We start from the raw sequence: 18,556 nt of genomic DNA on the forward strand, positions 1-18,556 counted from the left end.
AGCGTGCCTGGCGTAAGAAGTTTTCACGAAACCGTGACTGGCACTCCCTTGAGGCTAGTTAAGGCAGCATCCTCGGCGCACCACCGTGTGATGGCGCTATGCATGAAAAAAAGGCCCGAAAACTGCAGAGCGCTCCAGCAGCAAGGTCGTATTTTGCCTGGCGTGATGAACACCTTGGCTCTGTTCTTGCTGATTATATTCCTGCAGCTCTTTCCTAAGAGACCGGCCTTTTCCATGAAATGTAGGCATATGTACAGTATGCACATAAAACGCACCTGTATGCTGAGACAATGTACGCAACGCTTACCTTACACATGCCTAAGCTCATTACTGGGGCAAGCTCACACTTAAAATTCGAAAAGCACAATCAATCTGTTACGTCGACCCTTTTTAAACTCGATGAATCAATGCACTTCATTCCGTTACCCGTGGTATCTTTGCCAGGCCCGGGCCACCATGATATATTTATTTATTATGGGAACTATGTAGCGCCAGCATCGCCACTTGTGCAGCTCAGTGCTTTACATCACACATGGAGAAATGAAAATCCCGGACCGTGAGAGAGAATGAAGGCATTAAGCGGGCTTCATTTCTGCATCGGTTTTCTGAACCGTGTGAATGTTACAGAAGCATTTGTCACATGTTCGGCCTTGTATTTTTGCTAATTATTGCGGCGCACTTATGTATTTATCAGTTCACTTATTTCTGAAGCACATCTTTACAGCACTGAGTTGGGGAAGCAGCTTAGTTGTTCCGGATGTCTGTTATTCGACTTGCAAGTAATTAAGTGCAAGCCTCAGTGTTACAAAACGGGAACTCTACCTAAGAAGACTTTAGCTGTTGGTTTACCCACAGTGGCAGGGAGTAATACTATACGTGAACCACTTACTGGTGGGGAGGGGCTGAGCCCATGCATGGGATTGGCAAACAGTAATCGGTTTTGCATCTCGCATGACTCGAAACAACAACATCTCGTGCTCATTTACATCGCTGACGCAACTTCTTAGAGTAGCACGGGGGGGGAGGAGAATGAAGACATTACCTTAATGCACATTGCCTGCCACATGATGTTTTCTCGGCGGTCTTGCCAGACGTACATGGGCAATACGTGGGGGAGAGAGCGGAGGGGGATGGTGTGTGGGGGCCGGCCTGCTGGCCGGCCAGCCATGACAGAGCGGAGGGGGATGGTGTGTGGGGGCCGGTCTGCCGGCCAGCCAGCCATAATTAATTAGGGGAGGAGAAGCCTTAGGGGAGGAGAAGCCGCAGAGCGCATGCTGGGCGAAGCCCTTTGATGTGCTGTGTGGCAGTGAATGCGCGTGCTTGTTTGGTCACGTGATTCACGTGAACTCAAAGAAAACCGCAGCGCAAGAAGCCCTTGGTTTGACGAGGATTTCGAGCACTTTAATTCTCGCTCCGCTCAATGCGCTTGCGCGCATTGCTAGGTCGCAAGACCTAAAAAGGGCACAATGTGCAAGTGAACGTGGGTTCTATTATGACAGATGATCTGGGTGCCGAAGAGTGCTGCTGGCACCGTCATCCAGAGCAGGTTTGTAAGTCTGCCTGTGACCGCATGCCTCCCTTGGGTGCGGACACAGTAGCTGAAATGGCGGGGAGATGATAGAAACAGCACTGGCAAAGCCAAAGCTTCTGGCGTTGGCTGGCAGGCTTTTGGCTTGGTCAATGCATCTTTTGTTTTGTCATGTTTTCTGTGAAACTGTTGGAGCGGCTGCTGGGGATTGTCACGAAAAAAAATGGCTGCAAGTAAAACTATTTTTAAAGTCTCAAAAACCACACTTTGACGTAGTAGTTCCTGGCACTGAAGGGAACTACGCAGTGTGCGGCTGTGCTTTTGTGATTGAGCAGAATGCCTTCTCTCACAGTGAAGCGAGCAATGTCTCATGTTGTTTGCAGCAGTGGGAAATACAAAATCAGACCAGTGGATGAAGAGGGCTGGCTGAAAGTCTCTAGATGTATATTATGATCGAGGTTTAGCAAAACCAAAAGGTCTTAGCGGACGCCAGACCTTCAAACTCCATCTTCAGGATGACTACGATTAGGAGAAGTCTATAGGTTACAGTTACTTGGTGTGTGTTTTAATACTGGCAAGATCCAGTCTTTCATCCTTTGCTGTTCATATTTTGAGTATTATTAATTGGACTACCGGTAGCACGCTGTATTAACAAACTCTGGTATGAACTCGGGTAAGAAGCACTATATAGATCATTTTACTATTACCCATACTTAATTGGCCAAAAAAGTACAAGTTGTTGACTCTTGTACCCCGCCTAATAATAGTAATGATCTTTTTCCAACAGCACTTCATACCACGCTTCTGTCATTCCTAAGCACTCTAAACACCAGATGAGAGACTCGAGGTCAAAGGTATGTCATCACCTGCATGGAAGAGACCTGCAGCATTTAGGAAAATAGTGTGAGAAGCTGAAGCACCTCCATGGATTCGTCAATGCCCAAGATCCACTCCCCATCAAGTGCCTTGTTTTCCCCAAAAGTGAAGTCCGCAAAAGAAAGTCATGTTCACCTAAGTATCCCTAACTATCGATGTAAACATGAGTGAGAAGGCCAGTGCCAAACTCAAAGGAGAGTGTAAGTACACTGTAACACAAAAATCGAAACAGCAAAAAAGTATGACTGGCCAGCCAGAGCTATGTTTAACACAATACTTGCATAATATTTCCAATATTTTAAATATATTTACTGCGTCCAGAGTCATCAAAGCACTGGAAAACACAAAACATTACAAAACACACTACGTTAATGTAACAGAGTAATGGTACAAACAACTGGTACCTTCCCAATGAGAACAGTAATCTCATATGGGCACTGGTTAACAGTTTAAAAAGATAGCTGTTACTATATGGCACTCAGAGGGAGCCTGAAATCAGTTTATGTTTATTAGTCTATCCCAGTGTTTTCAAAGACTGGAAAAAAACAATGGTTATCAGTGTATACTCTTTTTGTGATGCTTAAAAATCTCAGGGTTGGTGTTTATCCAGTACTTGTAAAGATTTTTCCTTTTATTTCCTTCCTTTCCTTCACTCCTATTGTTAGCTGTATCTTCCTTCTCTACTGCTCCCCACTCTCTAGTAAAGTTTCATTATTTCTCTTACCACCCTGACTGTCTCATTTCACACTAGTCAAACAGCTCTTTTCAGCAGTTCAGTCCCACCCCATATGAAGGGTGTTCATGGATGGAAACCGGTTTGTACGTCAACGAGATTTGAATATAGCAGATGAAAGGTTAAATAATAGACATTTAGCACATCTTCCTGCAAATGTGCTGTGCAGACAATGATAGAGATCGGCTCAATGAAAATGTCCTCCTTGGGACATGAGATAAATATTGTGGGGCGCCTGGTGCCACCCGGCTCGGTTCTTTGTCTCACGGCACCAAAAAGGTACTGAGCTAATACCTGTATTGCTACAACCAGATGTGGGCCGTGGGCGTAGGCAAAAGACCTGCTAATAAATGAATATGCATGCTGTAAATTATTGGTCTTTTGGTAACAACAAGCTGTGCAGTTATATGAAGCATCAGCTGATGTAAATACAAAGCTTGTCCTAAAGCAACTTTAGATGGTTTGCCTGTGCAATTCCCACAGCTTTAATGAAGATTTTTGTTGGGCTGTGCCTATCAGACTTTGCATTTTTTTGAAAGTCAGCATGACAACCACTGAGCACTCATTAGTATCAAGCATATGGGTATTTATTTGAAAGCAATGCAGGGACTGATCTCATGCCAGGAGTGCATGAGAGAAGGCCCTTTATCTTTGTGTTAAAAGCAGCGGGAACTGTTCTAGTGCAATTTATGTCTCATGGGGAAAGCAGGCTTACTTCAAATGCTTCCATTAAATGCAGCCACAGTGGCCCCTTTACCAAGTGAAAAGCCTAGTTTCGGGAATGTAAGATCCAAGCTTCCTTTTGACATGAAGGAAGAAGAAATGGATGTTAAACATGGTGTCTGGGGGTTGTAACATGACCGTGTTATACATCAGTGTGCAGCCTCACAATGGGTCCACGCATCAATTTTTGTTGAAATTGCCCTGCCTGAAACACATACTAGAGAGCACAGAGCAGTGATTGGCTCCTTATGCTTCTGAACTGTACTGTATACAGCGGAGTTAGTGTATGCAAAGCAAGGGCAGAGCAGACAGCAAAACCTGCACACGGACCCTTCGAGGCCTGTATATGGGAGCGGAATATGTTCAATCAATCAATCAATCAATCAATCATGACATTTGTATAGCGCGCTACTCACCCGGAATGGTCTGAAGGCGCTGGGGGAGAGGGGCCCGCTACTGATCGAAAAGCCAGGTCTTGAGTAGCTTCCTGAAGGTTAGGTGGTCCTGGGTTAGCCGAAGGTGGATCGGGAGGGATTTCCATGTCTTGGCTGCCAGGTGTGAGAAGGATCTTCCTCCGGCGGTGGCTCTGCGGATGCGTGGAACGGCGGCGAGGGCGAGGCTGGTCGACCGTAGCTGGCGGGTGGGCGTGTAGAAGGTCAGGCGGTTGTTGAGGTACTTGGAGCCTTGGTCGTGGAGATCCTTGTGTGCGTGGGTGAGGAGTCTGAACGAGATCCTCTTGCTGACGGGGAGCCAGTGCAGGTCTCTCAGGTGGCTGGAGATGTGGCTGTGTTGGGGGATGTCCAGGATGAGTCGTGCGGAGGCGTTCTGGATGCGTTGGAGTCTTTTCTGAAGTTTGGCTGTGGTTCCGGCATAGAGGGTGTTTCCGTATTCCAGTCGGCTGGTGACGAGTGCCTGGGTGACTGTCTTCCTGGTTTCAGTGGGGATCCATCGGAAGATCTTTCGGAACATGCGCAGGGTGTTGAAGTACGATGATGAGACGGCGTTGACTTGTCTGGTTACCGAGAGGGAGGAGTCCAGGATGAAGCCCAGGTTTCGTGCGTGGTCCGTTGGCTTGGGAGTGGTGCCCAGGGCAGGGGGCCACCAGGAGTCGCCCCAGGCGGAGGGCGATGATCCCAGGATGAGGACTTCCGTCTTGTCTGAGTTCAGTTTCAGGCGGCTGTTCTTCATCCATTCGGCGACGTTTTTTATCCCTTCATGTAGGCTGGTTCTGGCGGTGGCTGGGTCGTTGGTGAGGGAGAGGATCAGCTGGGTGTCGTCAGCGTAGGAGATGATGTTGAGGTTGTGTTGTCGTGCGATGGCTGCGAGGGGGCTCATGTAGACGTTGAAGAGGGTGAGGCTGAGTGATGATCCCAGTGGTACGCCGCAGATGACTTCTGTGGCCTCGGATCTGAACGGGGGGAGGTGGACTCTCTGGGTTCTTCCGGCGAGGAACGAGATGATCCACTCCAGTGCCTTCTCTTGGATTCCGACGTTGCTGAGGCGTCGCACTAGGGTGCAGTGGCAGACAGTGTCGAACGCTGCGGAGCGGTCCAGGTGGATGAGGGCCACTGTTTCCCCGTTGTCGAGCAGGGATCTGATGTCGTCGGTGGCTGCGATGAGGCGGGCTCGGTGCTGTGGTTGGCTCGTAAGCCGGACTGCGAGTGGTCGAGGGATCGGTTCGTCTCGAGGAAGGCGGCAAGCTGTCTGTTGGCGGTCTTCTCGGTGACTTTGGCAGGAAAAGGGAGGAACGAGATGGGGCGGTAGTGCTTGAGGTCAGTGGGGTCCGCTGTTGGTTTCTTCAGGAGAGCGCTGAGTTCGGCGTGCTTCCAGCTTTCTGGGTAGGTGGCGGTGTTGAAGGAGGCATTCAATGATGTCCCGGATATGGGGTGCGATGATGGAGTCGGTCTTGTTGAAGACGTGGTGGGGGCAGGTGTCGGTTGGGGATCCGGAGTGGATGTTGTTCATCGTGCGGGTGGTGTCTTCGGTGCTGACCGGGGTCCAGGCGCAGAGGGTGGTGGTGGGGGGCATTGGTTCGGTGGTTGGGTGATTGGTTGGTGCGCCGAACCCGTTGCGTATTTCGGCGATCTTGCGGTGGAAGAACGAGGCGAGTGAGTCGCAGAGGTCTTGCGAGGGAGTGATGTTGTTGTTTCTGGCGCTGGGGTTGGAGAGCTCTTTTACGATGCTGAAGAGTTACTTGCTTTTGTGGGCGTTGTTGTCCAGTCGTTCTTTGAATGCTGTCTTCTTGGTGGTGTGGATCAGCTAGTGGTGTTTGCGGGTGGCGTGCTTCAGGGCAGTCATGTTGTCTGTGGTCTTTTCGTTGTGCCAGGCTTTCTCGAGGGTGCAGCAGTTCTTCTTGGAGTTCTTAAGTACGTCGGTGAACCAAGAGGCTTTCTTGCTGCCATGTCCATTGGGAGGGGTCTTCAGTGGTGTGAGGTGGTCTGCGCAGTTGGTGATCCACTGTATGAGGTTGTTGGCTGCTACGTTGGGGTCCGTTGTGCTGGCTGGAGGGTTCTGGCTGAGGGAGGTGGTGAGCTGGTCGGCGGTTATCTTGCGAGGAACCTGTTGTGGGTGGTGGTGGGTCGTGGTTCTTCTGAAGCTGAAGTGTGTATCTGGAAGTGGATGTGTTCGGCGGCGGTGAAGGTGTCGTCGGAGCTGGTTGTGATGCGGAGGGTGTTCTTGTGTACGATGGCGATGCCTCCTCCCGTCTGGTTGACGTGGTCCCTTCTGGTGATCTTGTATCCGTCCGGGATGGTGATGGCGATGTCGGGCGCTGAGGCGGCGTTCATCCAGGTTTCCGTGAGGAAGGCGACGTCTGTAGATGTTGTGTCGAGCAGGTTCCAGAGTTCGACGGCGTGTCTGTGGACTGAGCGGGTTTTGAGCAGGATGCACTTGAGGTGGTTGCTGCTGGTGCTTGGCTTGGCGGGTGCGGTGCAGGTCCGGCGGCAGGTGAATTTGCAGGCTTGGCAGGTGAAGGGTCCGTGGGTGCGTTTCGGGGTGGCACGGTAGCTGGAGGGGTTCTGGCCGGAATTGAGTGCGTTGAGGGTTGAGGGGGCGTACGTTCGTCGGGTCCGCTGGCATCAACGAGGACCAGCGGTTCTGGCACTGGGCGCGGTCCAGGTGCGGACGGGTGCTGACGGGCTTGCCTTTGGCGCGCCCGCTGCGCGTGACCACTGCGCGTGCGCGCGGACTCTGCCATAAATGGAGATTGGGGGGGGGGGCAGGAGGAGGGAGGAGCAGCTGGGAGGTGGGAGCAGGGTGGTGAATGGGAGAGGGTAGAGGGAAACAGAAGGAGAGGGGGCAGGGCTGCGGGGGAGCAGCGGCAGGGAGCAGGGTGGAACAGCGGGGCAAAGGGCCAGAAGCGCTAGAGCAGAGGACAGAAGCAGGGGCGGATCACAAATACGAAGATCTCACTCAGGGGCACAGCAGCAGGGCAAAACACATCGGGGGAAAAGGCAACTATGAAACTATAAAAACAAATAGTCAGGGGGCTAAACAGAGGACACAATCAGGGCAGCAGTACAAAAACACACAGCGGAAAAAAGGCGGCAAATGCGAGCAGGCGGCGGCAGCAGGGGGACGGGGTGACTTTCAGGAGGAGCCACGTGGCGGGTTTGAGCAACCGGCACTAACGAGGTCAGGCTAGGTTCACGATATGTCCACCGATTATTCTGTAAGAGGGAATGTGGTTATTCAAGCATGCTTTTCAGACCATCACAATGTAACCTATGAGAAGTAGTGCACCACATTTGGAGGACATTGATTTAGGAGGTATACCTATGCACAGTGATCTTTGTTGCCACACACCGGACACCCAAGCTTTCAGAAAGGAAAGCCCTGTCCCGTTCTCAGTGCAAAAAGATGACGGATGAAAAGATGGAATGAGACCCTGCTCAGAGGTCATCTGGGAACCTATTGGCCACTAAACGCCAACGTACAGTGAAGTGAAGTCATATGAAGTGGGCCAGATTTCTCCAGAAATGTTAGCTTATACTCCTGTGATCTCAATACGTAGCATCCGCGGCTTCAGATAAAGCATTACTCCGACCATGCCTGAGGCTTGTTTTCCAGGGTGTTAACTTACTCCTGTTGACCTATTGGTTGAGCATTATGATATCCCTGCGGGAAATTTTCTGACATCTAAAGGCCACCTGGTGGCTTTTACACACATTTGTGAAATAACCTGCAACCCGCTCTCTCATACAAACAATATTCCCAATACGAACAAGTGAAAGATGGGTCTTTAGGCTGGTTAGAGCCCTTCCAAACTGTTCCCATCCACCCCACATACACACTTCTGAGCTAAATGAGCAGCTGAGGTGAGACGCACCTTTAAACAAATGGAATGGAACACAATCATTTCTCACCCCCTCAAGAGATCACGAAATGCCAAATTTCAATTTATTCAATTGAAATCTACAATACTGCGAACATTATGTGTACGTGATGTCAGGCTGGTGCAGAAGGCATTAAGCATCTTTTGGGATTGCACAACTGCTACCACCTTCTGGTTTGAAATTACTAATATAATTACACTTGTCACAAGCCACTGTGACTTGCACAGCCTGGAAAGTTGTATACTTTGTCTCAACACGCATCCCAAAGCTGTAAAAGTTAACAGTCGGTTCCTGGACTTGACTGTATTCCTCACATAAAGTACACACATAAAGTACACTCGTCATGCACTGAAATGCCCCCTCTCTTTCAGGAATCACTTAGGGCCTAAATATGATGTCGGGAGGATCGCCACTGACAGGCCGTCGGTGGCGGTCTGTCTGACATCTGAGGCAGCAGCCTGAATGCTGGATAAGTATACAAGTAGTCAGAGTACCTTTGGCGGGGGAAAGGCGGCTGCCTCTGACAGACTCAAGAAGCCGGTTGGGGCGGCAGTTGCAGCCTAATCCCTACAATGGGGATGGGGCCTGCGGAGGCACCACAGTAGAGATTAGGCTGTCCCTTTCCCTCTGCCTTTACATAGTGGTTCAACTGCCATGTATAGGCAGGCAGAAATGGACTTTGGTAGCCCCTAGGAGGGCCCCTGTCCCACGTGGGCCTCCGCTATGGGGCCAAGGGAACATCCATGCACTGTGTGCCAAGCACTACCTAGTGCCTGGCACACAGTGCATTGATGTTCGAAAACATCCCTTTTTCCATTGCGGCTTGTCCTGCGGCCCAAAAATAAAAGAACAAGAGCACCCCATATGTCCATGTGAACAAGGGAATGAAGGCAACCTTAGCAAGTGTTCACATGGAACACACTTATTAAAACAAGTTTTTTTCCACAGCCTTTTCTGTGCAGAACGAATCTATTAAAAAAGCTTTAGTAATTACATAAAAACTAAGATTCCAGAGGAGCCAGTATTTTTAAACAAGTATGGTTCAGCTGAACCAAGTTTATTTGAGCAAGGAATAATAGTTTCGACAAACAGATGTGAGCATTTCTCAAGGAAAGTAGGGAGAGTGAGTATCCCCCAAGTGAAAAGACAAACCAAAACCGAATTTGAAGACGAGAAGGTGACGTGAATTATTTTCTTTTAGTGTTTTTTTTAACATAACGGTATATTGATTACTTTACAACAAAAGACAGCAGGTTTTTTTTCCATTCAATAAAATTCGAGACACAGAAAATAAATCATTGTTTCACAGTTCAAAGAAACAATCTGTCTTTGTTCATTTGTCGACATTAGGAAAAAATAAATAAGGTCTCATCAGTACTGAAATGTCTGGGGTTGGCCAAGGAAGTAGAGGCCCAGTCTGGCAAGGATAAGTAGTGACAATAGTGGTTCTCAGTTGAGCAAAATCCTGTTTATGATTGGTTCAGGCGGCAATCCCCTAGTATGTCCCTTAATTGGAGAGGAGCATCTGTAATGGGCTCTCTTCCAAGGTCAAGGGATCTTGCATGCGTGAAGATAGCACATCAATTAGCTATCAGCAAAATATACGGATTGGGCAGTGAATGCTGATGCTCCCAAGCAGACCGCTGCGGCTGTGCGGTTCTGGGTAAAGTCGGCTGGTATCAAATAGCTAATTACGTATCGTCACTACCTATAGTGCCTCTCCCTTCCCAGTTTAATTTATTTCTGTTTCTTTGTTCACATTGACACCAAAGAATTGCTCTTGTAAATTTCGCATCTTCCTTTTATATATATATATATATATATATATATATATATATATATATATATATATATATATATATATATATATATATATATATATATATATATATATATATTTCTTTTTGTTTAAGAAATTTTTATTAAGCATTGAAAAGTAATACAAAAAGCATGTCATGAAAAATCAGAAAAAGTACATATGAATATATTAATAAATGACATTAATCCAGAGGAATTTATATATGGAAAGAAGGGTAGAAAGAAATAGAGAAAGAAAAGAAGGAACGAGAGAGAAAGAGGAAAGCAGAAGAGAAGGAAAGAGTAGAGGGGAGAAAGAGGAGAAAGGGTAGGTAACCAGAGGGATCATGAGGGATGAGGAGCATGCGGTAAGGGAGAAGGATTAGAGGAAAGATAGGAGGTGAAGGGAAGCCATAACAGATCAGATTTAATTTTCAGAGAAACAGAGGTGGAGGAAGCAATAGAAATTCGGTGTTCATCACAAATATAATTCCACCATGTGTGCACCGAGAGTTTTGAATTGTCTTTCCAACACGATAAAATAACCTTAAATGCAAGAGCAATAAATAGGTCTAACAATTTAGCAGAAGAGGGTGTAACAATATTAATATCTTCAGATAAAGAACCTAAAAAAATTCGTAAAAAAGATAATTGGGAGGAAAGAGATAATATTTTCATACATATAGTCCAAACATCAGTCCAAAAAGATAAAACAGGGGAGCATTCGTACAGTTGGTGTTGTAGAGTACCTGTAACTTTGGAACAAGACCAACATAAAGGAGAAGAGGTTGGAGAAAATTTATGAATAGTAACCGGGGTAATAACAACTCTATGATATAAAAAAAGTAAGGATTGAGTAATGCGTGCAGCAACGGAGACTTTGAAAATCCTGGACCATAAACGATCCCACATCGCAATGTCAAGGGAGACATCAAGATCGGTCTCCCAAGCAGTCTCAGCTTTGGATTTAGAACGAACAGAAGAATTGGACAGTAAAAGTGAATATACAAGAGCAGCTTTAGGGAGTTGAGTAGAAAAAAGAGGATAAAGTGGAGTGACAGGAGTGAAGGAAGAAAAAGATTCGGAGGAAGAAGGTAATGAGGATAAGTGAGATTGAATAGCAGATGTTATAATAGAATATTCAGAGAGAAATGAGGAAGGTAAATTAAACATGTTTTGTAATACTGGAAAAGAAATAAGAGAGGAATCAAGGAAAAATTGATGTACAAACAGTATATCCTTTTCTTTCCAGTGTTTAAAATAGAACGATTTACCTTTATATCTAAGAAATTTGTTATACCAAACTATAGAGGATAAAAAACATTGCAGGGGGGAGAGAGTAGAGGAAAAAACATTTTGCAACAGAGATTGGGAATACTTCAAAATGGGGTATTCGGATATAAAGGTACAATTTGACATAAAAGTAATATGCTGAAATGAGAAATCTTTTAAAAGAGAGAGTTCCAGAAGAACCCACTTAGGGACAGGAGTATCAAGGAAGTTGTAAGCCAAGGAGAAGGATTGTTTGATCAAAAAGGCAGAGTGGTATGAGCCAAAATCAGGAAACCGAACACCACCTTCATTTTTAGGTCGGATAAACTTATGTAAACCAATGCGGGGATGCTTATTATTCCACAAAAATGTTGTACATATAGAATTAATACGAGAAAAATAGGATTTGGGAATTTTGAAAGGGAGCATAGAAACAGTATACAACACATGTGGGGTAATCATCATTTTGATGGTGTCCAGTCTACCCCACCAGGATAGAAATAAGGGGGACCACATTTGCAGAAGGGATTGAATTTTGCTAGTCAACGAATCAAAGGTTAATTTAAGGGTATCTTTTAGAGAGGAGGAGAACCATATACCAAGGTACTTAATTTTAGATGAGCACCATGCAAAATCAGTATTATTGAACATGTATTGAAAACACAGTGAATTAAGGGGTAGAACTTCCGTTTTGGACAAATTAAGTTTATAACCTGATATGGAGGAATACAACTGAACTTCATTTAAAAAGGGAGGAAGGGAGGATTCGGGATTAGACATGTAAATGAGGACATCATCGGCATACGCTGACAATTTAGTTTCGACAGAGGAAAATTTTACACCAGTAATATTAGGGTTGGAACGAATGCGCTGTAGAAAGGGCTCAAGACATAAAATAAATAATAAAGGGGAAAGGGGACAACCTTGTCTCGTGCCTCTGGTCAAAGAAAAGAATCTGGAAAATTGGTTGTTAACAAAAATACTGGCACGAGGGGATGAATAAAGGAGCTTAACCAAGGATATAAAATTTGGGCCAAAACCAAACCAATTAAGGGTACGGAACATATATTGCCAATTAATACGGTCGAAAGCTTTTTCAGCATCCAGAGAAAGTGCTGCCAATGGGGTTTTGACATTTTTACTGTGAGCAAGAACATTGGAAAAAAGACGAGCATTATCGGCAGCGAGTCTACCCTTAACAAAACCCACCTGGTCTGTGTTGATTAAGCGAGGGATAATGGAGTCAAGGCGAGAGGCGAGGATTTTAGCAAAAATTTTACAATCATAATTAATTAAGGATATGGGGCGGTAATTTTTACATTGGGAATAATCCTTATCAGGCTTGGGGATAATTACGATGAGAGCATCCAAAAAGGACCCAGAGGCTTTAGCCTCCATAATAAAAGAATTAAATAACTGAAGGAGTTTAGGGGCAAAAAAGGAATGGAAGGAGGAATAAAATTCAACAGGCAGACCATCAGGGCCAGGAGCTTTTGATTTTTTGAGAGAAATAATGGCCGTGGTGATTTCCTGGAGAGTAATTTCACGTTCCAAGTGGGAAAAATCAACTGGGAGGGAAGGAGGGGAAGGAAGGCCTTCAAAAAATGTTGTTAAGTTTGCATCAGAGGGGTGTGTGTCATCTGTATAGAGGGCTTGGTAATAGTTGTGAAAGACTTCAGCAATGTCTTCATCGGAGGTAACCAGTCTATTGAGAGAATCATTAAAAATTGGGCCGACAGCTTTACGTTCAGACTTGATTTTTAAATAATTGGCCAACATTTTCCCTGCTCTGTTCTGGCCGCCATGAAATTTAGATTTTATTTTAAGGAGGGTGTGACAGGCTTCATTAGTGATAATTTTATTAAGTGCCGTTTTGGCAAGGATCAAGTCCTGAAGGGCAGAAGAGGATTTGGAGGTGAAATATATGTGTTCGAGAGTTTTAATCTGTTTAAGTTGATCCTAATACTTCTGCTTATTGAGCTTCTTTTTTGTAGAAACATAGGAAATTGTAAAAGCTCGAAAAGAAGCTTTAAAAGCATCCCAGGTGTTAGGACTGGAGGTGTCAGCGGGGTCATTAAAGGAAAAGTATTCACTGAAAAACTCAGTACATTTTTTCATGAAAGTGGTATCAGATAAAAGAAAAGAATTACATTTCCAACGACTAAATTTAGCGGGGCTGAGGGAGAGATCAAGGGTAGTATATACAGGAGCATCCCCTCCATTCAAAAATCTGTTATTGGCTCTATTTTTATCTCCGACCCTGCTCCTGTATATATATATATATATATTTCTGAGACAACCAACTTCACCCTCAAATGATGAACAATGCCAAGAATATATTGTGTCCATGATTACTTTTATATAAACTCAAGAAGTGACGAGGTTACCAAAACAGGAGTGTAAGTAAATCCTGGGGCCTCAGGAACATTTTGGATGACCACAAGTGCATCTTTTTATGCACCTTACCATGACCCGAGTGGGTTTTAGTGAACTGTAATGGGTCTGCTTCCGTTTTACCTTTGCCAACCACTACTTATGCCATGCTTACTGCGGCTGGAGTGTGCATTATTTTTTTGTGCACCTGTTTAAGGTATATTTGTATACTGTTCATTTGGGACTCGGTATTGTCATAATGGTAGGCTTGTAATATATTCATAAGACTATTTGATGATCTGTTTTTGTTCTGTAATTGCTGACAGTCTGCTGCCAAACGAAGGCTAATGTTACAACATGCATGCACCTTACCATTTTCACCTTTGAGAAATCGACATTAAGTTATTTGCTCATAATTTACGGATGCGGAGGTCATCCCCACGATTATATATTTGCATCCTATATGTTTTCTCACCCTGCTTGCTAGGATCCCGTGCAACCTATTTGATTTCTGTGCTGCTATAGTAATACCTTGGGGCAGCCTGTACGATTATGGCTTAGATGGCTGGGTAGTGCCCCTGGTATGCTTTGAAGTATGTAGAGATGTTCTGCTCCTTTTGAAGCAGGATTTCCCTTTGGGTAGTGATGGTATTCTGGTTCAGCAGAGGCACGGTAATAATTATGCTGAAAAGAGCTAATGAGAAGAACTGGAACTAGTTCCAGTGGTTCCTGAACATTCTCCAATTGAATCTCTTGTTGTTTCTACATTCAAGGTCAGTTATGTAGTGCACGACACTGAAGCTCTCCATGACATATGTACCCCGGTCAAACCCTCTGATGTTGATGAATACCTCCATAGTGAAAGCTGTCTCAGGGTCAAGCATTTTGCTAGTTGAATCGCACAACATTTCATTTCAATGGTGCTGAGACTCTGATGGAACACTGGCGATGTCAGTGTGGGTCGCTGGAAGATTTAAATTATGGAGCCTGTGGTACTAAACCCATTTGCTGAGCTGGGACAGGGATATGGACCTAAAAAGACTCTTTTCTGCAGGAGATCTGGAGTCCTTAGTTTCAGAATACCATGCTTGATCTGAAACTGAGTTCCTGAACTACTCATCAGCGTTGTAGCTCACAACTGTTTTAGGGCCATCGGAACCTCAGCTCAGTGCGACAGTCCAGGAAACAAACCTTTGCAATGCAATTGGTCTTGCCTTTGAGACCTTACATGTATATAGCTAGGCAGCACATTATCCTGGGTGCTGAACAGCTACTGTTCTTTAACATGCAGGGAAAGTAAGCCCCAAACTGCGTGAAACGCAGGTATGGGAAGACATGGAGAGAAATATTGCCTTTCAGCGGGAAATGGTATAGTCCAAAGCTCTGTTTTTAATATAAAATCGGGGCCTTCGGTAGTCATAACACTGAAAATACAAGATTTGAAAAAAATATTATTGTCTACGAGAAGACAATTTCTATGAACTGGAATCTAGAGAATGCTAAAGTGATTTTGGTATTTTACTAACCTCTGCTGGTCGTTTTCTATCAAGACAGTAAAATAGAGGCAGTTGAACAAGCAGAAAGCCAAGAAAAAAGCAATTCTGGTATTTTACTGACCTCTACAGGTCGTTTTCTCTTAAGACAGTTAAATAGAGGCAGTTGAACAGAAAAAAAGTCCCTACGCGGAAGCAGACGAGTCATAGGGCTGATCTCCAGAGCCCACAAAGTACATACACATACGAGTATATACTAAAGTATATACAAGCGGTCTTGAATGCTCGACCTGAAAAGACTAAGCACAAGGCAAGATCATCTCTTTAGACATTTTTACTATTGCATATGAACATTTGATTAATGGTAGCTGAGAGAACAGTTGAGACCATACAGTTGAGGTGAAAAGTTTGGGGGGAAAAATGACTGCCTTCATATAAAAAAAAAACTTGAAAATCTGCTGACACTAAAGGCATTCAGTGAAAATCTGCTCCATAATACAATTAGTAAATGGAAAAGGATGAATATTATTGTTCTAAAAACCTTGCTTCACATAGCTGAATAACGAAAGGCTGACAGTGTCAGAAGGGGAGATGTAATTTCAAACAGTCCAGCTGGTGTTTTGAGCCTAGTTAATTTCTAAGGAACTTTACAAATGAATCAAGTAGGAAAGCAGGCATTGCAAAAAATATTAATGACTCCCCCCAATACGGTCAGTCAGTCATTAAGTCTTTATTGCGATTCTTCATCATAAAAGACAATATATAACAAATTAATGTCCATACAAGATAAAATTCATCGTATACAAGATACAAATAAACTCATTTCTAAAATCCAATAGTACATAAATACATGGATATTTACATTATAAAACCTTTCCTAAAATAGAATTAAATATGGAAATAAGCAATAGACTTAGACATATCTAATAAAAAAAGAGCTCTAGTATGAAAATCTCTAGTATGAACTCACCAATCCTGTGCTAATTTTCAACAGCAGATCCTACTTTAGATAACCATAGCTTCAATCATTGTTGCCAGCTATACCTCACCCTTTTTAATCCGAAGGACCCATGCCCAACTCAAAAATTTTGTTACACCAATTACAACTGGGTTTGAGGTATCATTTTTCAATATTCTGCTTGCAACCAATGCTGATCTTGTTCCCATAAGCGAACATACAGGTTTTAACCATACGCGCCTAGGTTGATGGTACGCAGGGCAAGCAAATAGAAAATGATCGATGGTTTCAATGTGATCTGGACAAAATACACATTTATCACTACCAGCAGAGTTCCATCCACTGGATAACCATCGTAGAGGTAGTGTAACTACTCTAAACTGTTGATACAGTTTACGATCGGGAGGCTTCGTAATAGTGCCCCAGTAATCTTCCAGGAAGGGTTCGTCCTTAGTATCAAGGAAGACTGTTGTCAAGGATCTACTGACATGGGAGGAGAATCTTTTAACTTTAATCATTTCCCAGTACACAGCACTGTAAAAAAATATTGATGGAAACTCAGCTGTGTCCGGATTGGCCCAGAGTTCCCCCATCCCCATATCTGTCAACAGTGACTTGATTTCAGCCAGCCAGGAAATCTTATATGAACAACCAAACCCTCTTACTTCCGCCATGGCTTTAGCGTACAGGGAGAGCTCTGGTGTGGTCCAGAGACGTCGCCAAAATGCCAGGGGTCTGAAGCGTGCCACATCCTCAACTACCTGGCAACCAAGGACTAGCAGTAAAGGAATACGCGTTGAAGATTGGGGTAAGACTACTGAAGACCTCAAAAATGTATTCTGGGCGACAATAAGTGGGGACACGTTGTTAAAACCCCATATTATGCACCGTACATATTTGCGGGCAAAATTTCTGAAACATAGATTTTAACAATGGGGGCAATTGGCTTAGTTAGGGCCAACCTATGTTCTTTGATCAATGCACCAGCTAGTTGGGTGTGTTTTAAAGCTAGCATGTCAATTTAGGGCTTCCAGCTCATTTTATCACTGTAAGTGACCCCCAGGTAAGTAAAAACTGCTGTTTGCTCCAAAGGGTCGCCACCCATGTAAACACGTGCTCTAACAGGCTTCGACCCGTGGAGCACAATGAACTTGGTTTTTCCACATTGATCTCCAGCTCATGTTTGCGGCAGAACACCTCAAAACGAGAGAGTGCCAGTTGTAATCCCGGTCTCGTCTTGGATAAAAGCAGGGTGTTGTCCGCCAACATGAGCAGAGGGACTTTCCTGCCAGCTAGTGTTGGCGCGTCAGTCAGGTAGTTTACAAAGTACTGGACCACCCCGTTTATAAATAAAGGAAACAGGGTGGGAGCCAGCACACACCCCTGTCTGGCTCCTTTACATACCTCAAACCTATCGGTAAGCTCCCCTGCTTTACCCCAACGGACCTGGGCATAGGTATGTTTGTGGAGTTTAACCAAGATTGCAACCAGTTCATTAGGCATCCCCTGCTCCAAAAGTACTTTCCAAAGTTTTGCCCTTGGCACAAGATCAAAAGCGGATCTGAGATCCACAAAGTCCGCAAAAAGCATACCCCCACCTAAAAACACCTTCTTCCAATACAGTAACACAAATCTAAAGGCCTGGTCCAGAGTCCCTATTTGTGACTGAAAGCCCGCCTGTAAGGGAGTTAGGATGTCAGCTTCGGTCATCCAGCACTGTATTCTCCCAAGTACTAATCGTGCTATTATTTTCTGTACCGGATCAATTAGACTAATCGGTCGATAATTGGCCGGAGCAGAGCGATCACCTTTCTTAAAGATCGGTAAAATCTCTGCTCCGAACCAAGAATCGGGAATCGATGCACCACTAGCTAAGGCATTTGCTAGTGCAGTTATATATGGGACCCATAAATCTTGCTTGTGCTTGAATAAATCTGCCGGAATACAGTCAGGCCCAGGAGCTCTGCCACTCGGAATCAGTTTCAGCACAGCTTCCACCTCTTTGTGTGAGAATTCCAGCGGTTCATCATAGCTGGGGGGAAAAACAACCTCGACATTACTATCAAGAATCTTAAATTGATTTTCAAAATAGGTTACCCACTGCTGCGGCTCAACATGGTTACTTGGAGTCAGTAATTGCGGCCAGTTCCCCCACTATTAATACGTGCCAAAAGTGGTTCATATTACGACCATCACAGGCCTGTAACAACTCCTTACAGCGGTCTTCATCCCACGATTTCTTAGCTTCTATCAGTACTGCTTTATAGGTGACCCTACATCGTTTGATATTATCATGTGATCTAGTTTTGATAGCTATCACCAGGGCTTGTTGAGCCTGCCTGCAGCTATTATTGTACCATGAGCTAGGCTTCAACAATATATCCTTTTTACTGGAGATGTTTTTAATAAAATACTTTTTAAGACCCAAAAAAAGATCACTATGGATGCTCAATAAATTAGCATTGAGCA

General features: G+C 44.7%; 1 protein-coding gene across 1 annotated transcript in view; it reads right to left on the bottom strand.

Moving 5' to 3' along the window:
- DNAH7 (dynein axonemal heavy chain 7) overlaps positions 1 to 18,556 on the bottom strand; it is a 1,812,153-nt gene that overhangs the window by 1,244,104 nt on the left and 549,493 nt on the right. The window lies entirely within an intron of this gene.

Source organism: Lissotriton vulgaris, chromosome 2_1 (genome assembly GCF_964263255.1).
Source record: "Lissotriton vulgaris chromosome 2_1, aLisVul1.2, whole genome shotgun sequence".
NCBI classification, from domain to species: domain Eukaryota; kingdom Metazoa; phylum Chordata; class Amphibia; order Caudata; family Salamandridae; genus Lissotriton; species Lissotriton vulgaris.